The sequence below is a fragment of the Wolffia australiana genome, chromosome 6 (assembly GCF_029677425.1).
Source record: "Wolffia australiana isolate 7733 chromosome 6, ASM2967742v1".
In the NCBI taxonomy this organism is placed as follows: domain Eukaryota; kingdom Viridiplantae; phylum Streptophyta; class Magnoliopsida; order Alismatales; family Araceae; genus Wolffia; species Wolffia australiana.
In genome coordinates this window covers 6,530,454-6,544,391 of record NC_135840.1, presented here as the reverse complement: position 1 = coordinate 6,544,391, position 13,938 = coordinate 6,530,454, and positions in this window count along the sequence as shown.

Here is a 13,938-nt window from a genome sequence, read left to right as displayed (position 1 = left end):
TCATGTATACTGTGGCCTTTAGGCTTGATTGACAGTCTAGAAATGGTTCTTGCAGTAGAAATCATAGAAATTGAATCAGATTAAAATTATAAAATATGGGATGATTATAACGCCTTGTGTGGAACTGATTCCAATATCACTTTGTTCCCTAGAAGTGTACCTTCAAGTTCATGTGTTTGACTTTGACAGGTTTAGTTTTCAGCCTGTGGGGGATCTTATATTAACTCTCTCCTTGAACCTAACCCTCATCAGTTACTGTATACACACAATCCTTCAACTGTGCGAGATTTTTGAATGTTTTATGTCATGGTTAACCATCAAATCCTGATCCATCTTTTGAACTAGTATTGATCCATGATAGAGATCATCAAAAAACCTTTTCTCAGGCATCTTCAACACCTTAAGTAGAGAATTTAATGTATCTTCTTCCTTTAGTTAATCTTGTCTAATACTAAGGGCAGATGATCTCATCTTGACCATTCAGCCATATTTTATACTTTTACTATATATGAATGAAGACTAATTTGAATGTTGTGATTAAGGATGCGTAAGTCATACCCAAAACATAGCCATCCATTTGCAGTATTCCTTTGGTGTCCAGGTTCTAGGACTACTCACATGACCATGACATGAATTGACCTGATCAATAATTAGGTATAATATCATCCTGGCATTTATACATATCAATTTGGTGAACTCTTTCTTTAAAGAACATCTGCCATCCATCTGTATTGTCTATAAATTAATAGCCACAAAATAACCCATGCTTGCCATATAAGTAGAATCAGAAGTTGTTATTCTTTCTAGTTATTTCTATGTCTATTTCAAGTATCCTTTGAATATGCATACTTAAAATATATGTTTAGAGACTACTCATCACTGTCTTACAGTCTCATCATAATTCACTTAATGACTTCAGTATAAACATCACATGAGAATGATATTGAATAAGCATGTCTCTAAATGAAATTAAGCACGACATAGAAGTGTGACTGGCATGACAGTTATATGATATCTACTATAAACAAAGTAAGAAGATGACGCTTATGGGGGAGAAAACTACATGATTGATTTGGATGACTGATGATAATGAAATTTACTCATTAATCGACCCAATAAGAGATGTTATAAATATTTCTGTCAAATGATAAAAACTATGTTTCTAACTCCATCCGCTTCTCTTTATGCCCATCTCTCTCTATGTACGCGCGTTTATTTGCATCTAATCCTCTCTCTCTGTCCCTATCTATACATATGTTTTTCCCCATATATGTCAATAACTCTAATAATGTCTCTCTCTGTCTCTCTCTATATATATTCAATATCACTTTAGTAGCATCAATATGACTTTATATATATAGAAATATATATATGTATCACCATCCCCCTCTCTGTCTGTCCATTTATCTCGCTCGAATTCTGTCTCTCCCTCTCCATGTATAAATCTATTTCTGTCTGTCTCCACTCTATAAATCTATTTCTCTATCTATAGACACATTATGGTATATTTATTTATCTCTTTATATTTATCTACATAGCATCTATTTCTTTACCAATATCCTGCTGTATCTCTATCTAGTTATCTATTTATATTTCTATAACTTTTTATACATCTCTATATGTATATAATTCTCTCTTCATCTTTATCCATATGTTTATTTCTCTAATTTCTATTCTTCTTTATCCATATGTATATTTCTCTATTTCTCTATATTTATATGTCTATCAATCTCTCTCTACAATATCTATTTAGATACTTTTTCTCCATCTTTATATATATCTCTCTGAATATATCTCCATCTTTGCATGTGCATATACTTGGATATTTTTCTCTCTGTCTCTCTCAATATTATAAATCTCGTTCACCCTCTCTCCCTCCATCTCTCTCTCTCTCTCTATATATATATATATCTCTATATATGCCTATATTTCTATATATCTGTGTAGTAGCTAAATGCATGATTTTCTATCTATAAATCAGCATCTTGGCATGTGCATATATTTGGATATGTTTCTCTGTCTATCTATCTATTATACTTTCTCTATCCTTTAAACATGTATGGATTTTTGTATATTTTATCTATATCTCTTCTAACGTCTATTTCTATCTCTATCAATATCTTTATATATCTCTATATATATTTATATTTATCCTATTATGCATTAGTATACCTCTACTTTATTCTTATCTATCACCATATCACCATATCTATTTATTCATCTATCTATAAGTATATATCTTTATATCTCATTATCCATTTGCATCCATATTATATTCTCCGTTTTTATCTATTGCCCCATATTTATTTCATACTTACCTTTATAACTATCTTTATCTTTGTCTAGATATGTCTCTCTCTGTCTATTGCTATATTTGTATGCACATCTATCTCTATCTTACTATATATATTTGCAGGATTATTTGTAGCATCACATTGCATATATATACCTCCTTAACTTTCTCTTTATAAAACTCTTTGCCTATGTTTTATAAAGATATCTATTTTTTTATAGCCATTAATGTCATATATGTACATCGATCTATGTATATCTCTACCTAGACCTCAGACTCTGTCCATTTCTAAGGTTCGATAATTTAATGACACCATAGAAGTTACTTTCCTTAGAAAGTAAAGAAAAATCTAACTTCTTTGGTTAATGAATATAATTTATAGTAAGGAGCCTGATGCCGAGCTTCCCTGAATGACAAAGTTTGAGAGAATAAAAAAATGTTAATATAAAGGGCTCACGCTTCTAATTTATTTGATAAAAAAATTATTCCATGTCTTTTTCAGAATGCACCTAAAATGCTTATAGTGAAGTACAAAGTTATATACAAGGATAGATGAATTATGATTATGTTTTTTTTTGTTGGCAAAAAATACGGTGCCGGGTACAACCCCTGCGGTTGTGCCCGTAGACCGATCCAGCCGTGCCCTGGACGCCACCCAGGGGGATTTTATTTATAAAGTGAAGTGTTCATCAATGTTTACAGATGTGGAGCGAGTATAAATATCCCAATTACACTTGGATCCCACTCGTCCACGCCCATGTGCAGGAAAGGAAATGATACATAAGTGATACCTTGCAGGTGCTCGGAGAAGTGCTCACGTTGATGCCTCACATGAGCCCCACGCATGATGATGGTGGAGAGATAGTGGAGGTGTCCCCGCCTTTAACAAGTGCATCGATGAAGTGCGTGGTGAGGACCTCATCCGAGGTGGGCTCAATCCACCCCGCTATCGTGATCGTCAGATCAGGCGTGAGCGCTCCCACCTCGAGTGCTCCACGCGATCCGCCACTCTCGTGGGGCCTCCTTCAAAAGTGTGTGGTGCGTGTGGAGGTTTGGCAAGCCAAGACATTCAACGTGATAGCATCCCCTAGCGGTCGGAGGGAGCGCCTGCCAAGAAAGGAAAAGGGAGAAAGGGAGTCGTGTGTGTACTGCATGGTTGGTGAGGGCATCTGCTGTCTGGTTGCCTTCTCACAGCTGATGACGAACGCTAGTTATGCAAGGGCGGCACCGCATGATGTCCTACCATACACGGTGTAGTCGCCACTGGGAGTATGTACATGCATGAAGCATGTCGACTAACACCTATGAGTCCAATTCTACGATGATATTATGAAGGTTTGTTCCTCACAGAGGAGTAAACCATCACGTATCGCCATAGCTTCGGCTACTGTGTTAGTTTGTATGCCATATAAAGAGGAGAAAGCAAAGAGAATACTCCCTATATGATCCCGGAGGATACCACCTCCCCTGTTGGCCCCGGGTTCCCTTTGGACGCACCATCCACATTCAGTTTGAGGCTACCAATAGGCGATGGGTGCCAATGGATGACCTGTAGCTGAATGCGGATAGGGGCAAGGGTCACCAGAATGCCCCAGGCATGAAGGAGATCACATCTTATGATTATGTTATAACACAATGATTACTTATATTTAAATATATTTAATAAAATCATATTTATAAAAAAACTTAGAAAAATAAAAAATATCCATTTATAATAACACTATACAATCATGCTCATGTGATGAAGATGGTTGATCCCATAACCATTTTTGGAGACACAAAGGAGAAATTGGGTTCTTTTTATGAAAATAGTTTAGTACATCAGTACATTTGATTACCAGATGGTGAAAAAAAAGGTTATGAGTGTAATCAAATCCTTATCAAATCTTTACCTTATTTTAGTAAGAACTCTATATAGGTGATATACTAGTCACAATGGGATTTTCTAGCCTTGGTGGAAGATGATATTTTCTGAGGGAATAAGATGCAATGGGGTCATTGACCTAGGTAGCGGAAACACAGGAAAAAATATTTTCTAATGATTTCCTAAATGCATCTGTATTTACTATGATGCTACATTACTTTAAAATTTGACAATACCTGTAGTCATTATAAGAGTGTCCTGAAAGTGAAATATTATGCGCACTTATGTGTACCTTCTAAATCATGTATAGCTTGGGACCTCTTGTCTACTCTATTATTGATGATTAAATAAAATCATAAAAAATGTACAAAAAATTAAAACAAACCATTTTAATAAAAATGAATCATGATCTAGTCCCTTTCCCAGATTCAACGCCTCAAAAAATGATTCCTTGGATGAGGTTTTTTGAGATCCAAAGATGTATGGCCTCTAATTGTATCCATGTAGTCCTTGAAGTTAATATCCTCTTTCTCATCTTGAACGTTGCTGCCAGAGATCCATGAATATATTTTCAACATTCCAATCATGAAGAAATGGAAGGGGCATTGAAAAAGATAACAAGAAGGGGGGCACCCATGTGAAAATGTATTGTGTATTTCTCAAAATTTGTGTTTTTCATCATAATGGTATTTTTCATAAAAATCCCTACAGTTTAGTATATTATCCAAAATCCAAAAAGCTTTATGGGTGTGACCCCCTTGGCCATGAACATGTTTAATTAATAACTTAATAACCCTGATAAATACTTACTTACTAACCTAATTAATTATTGACATCAAATATATGGATGAGTTAATCATTTATCTATTTAACCCAGTTGATTGCTTGATTCACCAATACAAGAGGTGTCAAGCTACACTAGGTGCTTTAGAAATAACAAATAATTTTAGTACATCTGTCATCAAATACCATGTACATATAATCCTTCATATGTTGAGAACTCCTAGGAAGACTCATGTTGTGGTTATCTTTATTGGTCATCCTTAACGGGAATGATGCATTAGGAAATTATCTAAAAAAGTTTGCTGATATTTAGACTACCTTGGCCAAGCATTTTATTACAGAATTTGTTGAGTCTGCCTCCTCTTACACTTTGGCCAAACCATCCTATCTTGATCACTCAGTTGTCTTCATAGATGTACTGCATCATCTAAACTAAGACTGTTTATAACCCTCAAATGAGGGACTAATGATCATAATACTATTGTCCATCAACAAGATGTCTTTTGTGTCTCATTTATCAATGGATAAACTTGGTTTTAGGTATAAAACCATTTAAGGACTTAATCAAATGAGTAGAATAGAGCACTCACTATCTCCTTAGTGTCTCATAATAATGGTTAGGGTATAAAAAATACTCATCATCTGAGTGAAAGCAGATAGTGATATTCTATTAGGATATTTTCATCTCCTTGAATATCCTATGAATAGGAGTTTGTTAGAATGAATGTTTAAATATAAGTTATCACCACATTATGATCTTATTATATTCACTTTTTACTTAACATATTCTTGGACTTCACTATAAGCATCACATGTGAATGAACATAGTTTATTTTTATGAGCTTAAATAAGACATATAAGTGTGAGGGACTTGAAGGCCATTTAATTCTATCAATGTCTCACTTCTACTAAAGCCAATAACCATTAAGAAATACACCTACTATACTCTGACACTTCCAAAAACCTCTTGAGTCAAGGGATTACTTTGTAGCTGTCATACATTATTCATATCCCTCACATAATTTTCTCCCAAATCAACTGAAAGCACCTGCCAATGTTCTTTGGCTACTTATAAGACCGTGGCTATTTCTCTTGTGCCCTCTCATCATCATTATAAAATATAATGGAGTATGTAATGAGATGGAAGGAACAACATGAAGATTTGTTATGAAGTTCTTAAGCGGGATAATCATAAATATCATACTATTTTTAATAATAATTTCATGCATTTTATATGTTTATTTTCATTGAACTGGTCATAAATACATATTATTGAAGGCCAAAATGGTTTATTCTATTTGAATGAATTTCTAATATTTCTTGATTTTAAGATATTTTAATATCATTTAATAATATTTTAGGATATTTTAATATCAATATCTGATATTAATTTCATGAAAAAAATAATATTACAACTCAGAAAATATATAGTTACATTTTAAAATATGTAACGGTTTTTATATTTTTATAATGATATTCTGATTTATCTAGATTTTCTGTTATTTTATGAAAATTTTCTGATTATTAATTCATAAAGAAAATAATTTTATAACTCAGAAAATATACAATTGAATTTATTTAAGTATTGTTAATGAGTTACTTGAGTTTTTCTTCTCCTAGAAGTACGTGTCATGCTTGCAATCTGACATACAAATAAGAGGAGAGAGAAAATCAGATGGCTAAGATTGGTCCCAATCGAATTGATGATATCTAATGATGCAGAAAGAGTTTCAAGCTGAAATTTTGAGGGTAGTTCTATCTTTCCCTCCTCTATCCATCCATTTCCTTGGATCTATAAATAAAACCCCCCATCCTTGCAAAAAAACACCTTTATTTTGCTTGTAATTAAAATTAGCAGAATGATATACTCTTCAAAATGCCGTTTGTGTCTGTTCTTGTAATCAAGAGTGAAAGATTGAAGGCGTGACGTTTAGATCAAGACACATGGAGAAAAAGCAACACTTGGCCCCTTGGGCATGTGACAACGAGGTTGGTGTGATCTTCGTCTTTTTTTAACTTCTTTGCCATTTTTTCTAGGTCACCACCTGTAGCCTAGATTTGGACTCTCACACACACCACCTTCAACTCGGCTACTCATTGGTGTGTATCTGCTTCCATCTTCATCACACCAGTGATGGTAAATTCATCATCACTCTCCCCCCCTCTGCCGCTCGTCAATGCACATGCATTGTCATCTCCATCATAAATAAGACAATATCTCTTTCATTCGCTCCACTCCACTCATGTCCATCTCTGTCTACTATCACCTGGCGCTCCCAAAGTGCCAGTTAAGGTATTTAAATTATAATGAATAAGTATTTTTCTGCTATAAAATTATAGTAACATGCTCAAAATATTTCAATAAACATTGAATAAATTAAGTTATAGGATTAATATTTTTCTGACCATCCTATAAATATTTTGAAACTCCTTTCCCTACTTTGCTTTATTTAAGTTAAATTTCAATTTTAAAGTAAATATAAAATCCAAAAAATATAAGTAAATATAAAATTTAGTTATTTAATACTTGCTCCCTGTGGATTCAACTTTTGCACTATGGTCTTAAGGAAATCACAAATATTTTTGTATAAACCAGAAGCCTTAAATGACAAGTTGAAACCTAATTTCTGGTTCATCAAATGGTGTCTTTGCCGGGGATCAGAGTGTCATTGAGTTAATGAATTTATTATTTTCATTATTCATTGTCATAATTTTGGGTACATAAACTCTTCAAAGGCAGACTTCAGAGGTAATCCTTAATCCTTTCATTTTTATTTTATGGTCAGTAATAGGTCGAAGAAACCTATTTCTGAATCAGAAAAAGAAATAATTGCTTTTGAAGATAAAAAAATTTGAAATGGGGGACTACGATGAGAAAGCACAGCCTCAAAATACTAAACAGAGAAGAATCAAAATGAGAGAGCATTATGATCTATGCTTGTAAGGAAATTAAAAATATCACTTTATAAACCAGAAGCCTTTATGGACATATTTAACCCTAATTTATGATCCATGAGGCATCAATTGTAGTAATATAATAAATAAGCCTTCATTTTTGATTTTGTAATATGACTTTTCTAAGACTAAAGCTTTGATGTATCAAAATTTAGATATGTACTTAAACCCATTTTACATGTTTTTGTGAAGTTTTATGAAATCAGAATTGGCAAAATTTTGGGTTTTGATCTACATTATCTGAACTCCATTACGTAGTTGAATATGTGAATAAAAAATGGATCCAAAGCCATCCTTTCTTGGTTCCACATGCAAGCATCTTCAAGCTGTTCAGATGTTTGGTCTCTTGACATATCCACATGATCTTCAGAGCATTGGATCTCCTCATATTTTCACAAACTCTGCTTCTGGAAATCTGATTTCTTATCCATCTAATCCCCACTAGAAGTATCACTCAGTGAAGAGAAGACATACGGGGACAATCAAACTGACTCGTATGGGTAACAAATGGGCATACCCTTATCTATTGACTATTTTAGGTAAAAATGCATAAAAGTCCCTATTCTCGGGAACTGTTAATAAAACCTTCACTTTGACTATATCCACTAAATTCCAAAATCCATGTGTGTGACTCATAAGCTCATATATTATTCTAGTTAATAACTTCGATGTCCCAATAACCATTCTTTGGTCGTCCTTATTAATTAAGTATATTACAAATAAATTAATAAATCAAGGATCGACTTAGTCCAATCAATTAGTTAAGTCAACGGCCAATAGGGTGCTAAGCTACACCTCGTGTCCTATAAGGTACAAACGAGTTTACCAATTCTCTCATGAAACCTTTATAGTCATCAGTTACAGCATATACATAATCCCTTATCCACATGAGACTCTTGAATGACAGAGGGTACGGTGAATCACCAAACCCTAATCAGTCATTCTAGTTAGTATTGATGCTTTGCGAAATCTTGAGGAATGCCTTCTCTGATATTTCCACTACCTTGGCCAGGGATTTTACTGGATCATATTTCTTGAGTAAATGTACTCTAATATCGAGCACACAATCCCAACTTGACCACTCCACTTTTGTGGGCTTGTTGCTACGTCCAATTTAGGACATTTTGGAATCCCCAGATTAGAGACTAGTAGGTCATTGTCAAAACACATGCGTCCATTCACAAGATATCTTTGGTGTCTCAGGTCTGAGGACCACTTACACTACTGTGACATGAATCAACCTGATTCATGATAGGTCTAATACAATTCAGGGATTGATGTGAACCAATTTCTTGAAATCTTTTCCCAAGGAACACTGAGTATATGTCCTTATTGTCTCCTCACTCATGTCTATGAGATTATGATACTACTCATCATATCAGTGAGACTAGACAATGCTATTCTATCCAGATATTTTGATGTCCTTGTTGGGTATCCTTAAAAAAGGAATGTTTAGAACACATTTAAGGACCAGTGATTTTTATACTTTGATCTCATCATAATTCACTTAATCATGGCATGTATTCATGGACTTCAATTATAAGCATCACACACGCATTATAATGAAAACATATTATATCAATAAATATGAAACCAGGCCTGCACATCACCGCCCAGCCCCGCCTAGGCCCGCCCCAGCACCACCCAGCCCTGCGCAGGCCCGCGTGCAGCGCCACACATCCCCGCATGGTCCCCCCAGCCCCGTGAGCACTTGCCATAAAAGAAAAGAGAACTACTTCCAACAGAGTAAGAGAAGAGCATAAAAGAAAAAATACATAATACTACTTCGAATAAGAATAAGTGCTAAGCACCAGTGGCCATTAGGTATAGAGCTCAAGTATTGTGGCTAGATGCATAACACACAAGAAGTTGGGACTGTTAGGCCCAGGCGCTTAATCAGCCAGCCATTTTATGTACCACTCAAGCACCACATCCAGTAGGAACAACACTCAAGAAGCTAGGACTTGTGGGCATTGTGCTCAAGCAACCTCAGCTAGAAAGTGATAACATGCATTTATAGTAGCTTAATCTGACCATATTTACATGTTTATTTGCATTAAATTAATTATATATGCATGATATCAAGCTTAAAATGATTACATTTATCTTTAGAATGATATTCTGATTTTTGCATTTTATGTATTTTTGGGGATTTCTCTGAGATCAAATTCTGAAAGGATATAAAATTTTGAGTCAGAATATAATTTTTTTGTAATTTTTGAAGATTAAATTTGTAAAGATATGATTTTTCTAATTCGAAATTCATATTTATTCATATGTTTGTGCCTTTATTTAATAAAATATGAATTTTAGAACATATCTTAGAGCCTTTATTTTTGTGACACCACGTATTGATGTTCGATTCATCAAACGGCGACCAACCATGATGTAGGATAATAATTGGTGACAATCAATGATTAAGCCCAATTAAGGATTGGCATCAGCCAATCATTTAGCTAAGCCATAATGGCATCGCGATTACCGATGCCACTATGGCATTTATGGCAAACGAATTACTTTTTTATTTTTTTGGCATAGGGTGACATGGCCCAATAGAAAAAAAGAGCACACTTTTTCACAATTAATGAAATGCGTGGGTTGATCATATTACTTTCTCTCTCTCTCTCTCTCTCTCTCTCTCTCTCCTCTGATCGATCAACAATAGAGGCTATGTTGACGTGTCACGCGACACATGGTGTCACGTGTACACGTGGCACACACGTGTACACATGGTGCACATGTGTCATTTTATAATAGGTTTTTAGGGAGAACGAGATGACATGGGGCACGCCGACATGCTTTGAATTAGATATTTGTTTATTCCTTTAGTCCATATTTTGTCTTTTTCCCCAGGGTGACACATGGCACGACAAGAGCCGTTGATCACGGATGACGAGGAAGAATCTCAACCAATCATCGCATGAAATGCTACGATGAGACAAAACCCCAACCGAAGGATGTGACGGCATTGACGAGGACAAGGAGAGAGAAACTTTTGGATTAAATCAATGGCTAGGAATTGTGAAACTTCCAGGCTTGATGTCTGACAATCCAAAACTCGAATTGAGCTGTAATTGTAAGGATAGCTTTTTCTTTATGTCCTTTATTCATGAATTTGGTGGATCTATAAATTGAGCCCCCAATCTCTGTAAAAAACATCTTTAAGATCACTTCCTCCTAGAGAGGCAAATTGAAAGAAAGTAAAGTTTTGAAGGTCCATCAAGGGTTTCTTGGTGTCTCTGGTGCTTAGAAAGGTTCAACAGAGAAGTGGGGCGGTTAATCTGTACTAAGAAGATGCCTTGATACCAAAAAAATATAAGGATATAAGGTTAGTCTCTTGCCTTACATTGAGTATTCTCCGACACATGGGTAGTCCATTCTTCATCATCATCCATCACCTCTATCTATCACCATCACTCATCCACCTACATCATCATCTATTATCATCCCTATCTAACATCCACCATCATCCATATAGCATTCCTCCCTACATCCTTACTATCTCGTCACCTATCTCTCCTCCCGTTTAAGCAAACACATATAACTATCTATCCCGTTTTAATCACCATTCTACCTTTTTTTCACTACCTCTATCACCGCATCCACTACCGTCCACATCACTACCACCGTCGTCATCACAATCCTGTCTCATCTACCCACACTCTTATATTACAAAGCCTCATTCATAAACCCTAAGTTGGATATCTCTTATCCTTCATTTCCATCTCATATCACTTCACCATTTCCTGCCACCATTCACATCTCCCTTTATCCTCACATCTTACTCCATAATCCACTACTAGTACTACCATGCTACTTGTCCTTCTTAAATTCTTTCCAACCTCTATCATAATCACTATCATTACCCAATCACTAGCACGTACACTATACTCAACTACTCTCATCTTCTCGACTTCACCCGATCAAAAGATTTGCTTTTCTAATATCTGTTTCCTGTGGAGATGACCATTACTCGTCTCTATCTAACTAAATTATTTTATAAATATTATTTTTTAAACTCAATTTCACAATGATGTAATTTCACCCCTAGTTTTGAGTTTATTATCAAGCGTTCAAAATAAGGCATGGCTAGTAGTCATAATGCTCAAGCAACCACAGCTAGCGAGCATTCAAGAAGCCATGGCTGGTAGGCATAGTGCTCAAGCAACCACATCTATCAAGTGTTCAAAAGAAGTCACAGCTAATAGGCATAGGGCTCAAGAAGTTGTGACCAGAAGGTGAAATGCACATCACAAATGCCATTATAACCAGAAAAAAACTTCTAAAAAATTGTCACAATAATATATATGACTACTGCTCAATGATCCTAGGCATGTCATAGTAAGTGGGCGCTTAGAGATAATCCCACATGCACATGGGAGATTTTTTTTCATTTAATTATATTTGAATAAGGTTTCAAATATTATATGGGCCATCCAAGTTCATATTTTAATCAGACTAACATATATGTATCGTAAATGATGTTGGGCTGGGCTGATTCACAAGATAAAGATTGTAGCGAAGGGGCTTTAACTAAAATGGAGTACATATGAAATTGAGATTGGACTTCTGGACATTGTTGTCAAAATTCCATCTAGAAATGAGGTTATTTTAATAGATACATTTTAATCTTGGCAGTCCATTCTTCTTTTAAGAAGATCAGATGGACTATATTCAAGTTTTAACCTAACTGGATTTCTATTTAATTCAGGCCGATAGCAGTTGACAAGGATGCTGAAGCTCACCAATTTGAAGGTGACATGTAGCAGTGGCAGCTGCTGGTATGAGGAATAGGGTGCACCATAATGTAGGAAGCTCTGATTATAATTTAGCTGCAACAATTCATTTCCACAAAGGAAGAATATCCTTAGCCTCTTCCATATGCCATTTTTTCAATTGTCTGGACAACAATCTTTGTGTAGGATGAACATATATAAGATGGTGAAATGATATCAAGAGATTAATGTAGGGATTGATAAATTCAATGGCATCTGGCCGCCCATCCTGTAATACGAATATCTTTTATTTCTTTTTTGACATCCGTTTTGAGTTTGCATTTTCCTGAAATCTTTGCTTTGTGTCTTCTTTCTTACTTTTTATGATTTCTAAAGTTTTCTTTCCACCTAATTTTACATCTTAGAGTTCTCCAATTCCTAATGATAAACTAGTGAATTATCTAGGTTATGCGATTCAAGGATCTGATTTATGCAATGATATTTAATACATTTCCCTTAATAAGTAGAGGGAAAGAATTTTCAAATCTATTGGGAAAAGGTGATGAAAAAGTAAAATTTTCTGTTTTATATTATGATCACCTACATGAAATGACACTAATTACCCCCATGATCAGCCATATTTATCATATAAATAGGAGTAGATGTATTTTCACTGTCACCATCTTCTAATTATGTACTTTTCTACATTAGTCACCATGAATAACACAGTAAATCAGAGCCCAGTAATCCAGTAAATCCCATCTTATGGTCCTTTTCTTTCTAGAAAATTTGATGTCCATCTTAGTATCCTTTCAATAGGAATATTCAAACTATGTTTTTAAAGCCTATGAATCACAGTATTATGATTGCATCATAATTTACTTAGTTATTAGATATATTCAAGCACCTTCGAAATCTGAACATCACACAAGAATAATAATGAATGAGTATTTATATCAATGAACTTAAACATGACATCGATGTGTGATTGGCTTGAAGTCTAGAACATCTATCAAGTCCATCATTGATCCATTGTACTTAAAATAAATAATATCAAAAAAATTGTATGATGGATACCTGATTCAATGATTCTAGTGATTGGAGAATGATATTCACAAAATTAGGGTTTAAAACTCGTCGTTAGTAGTTTTGTTACTTAGTAATCTTAGCTAGAGATCAGTATGGATCATCTCCACAGGGAATATTGATTAAGTATTTAATATTCTATACATGGTCATTATTTGAGATGGGAAGATATATTTATGAAATGCAAAATCAAGTGACGAGAAAATACAAAGCAATATAGTGATATTAAGTTGAGGAGAGTA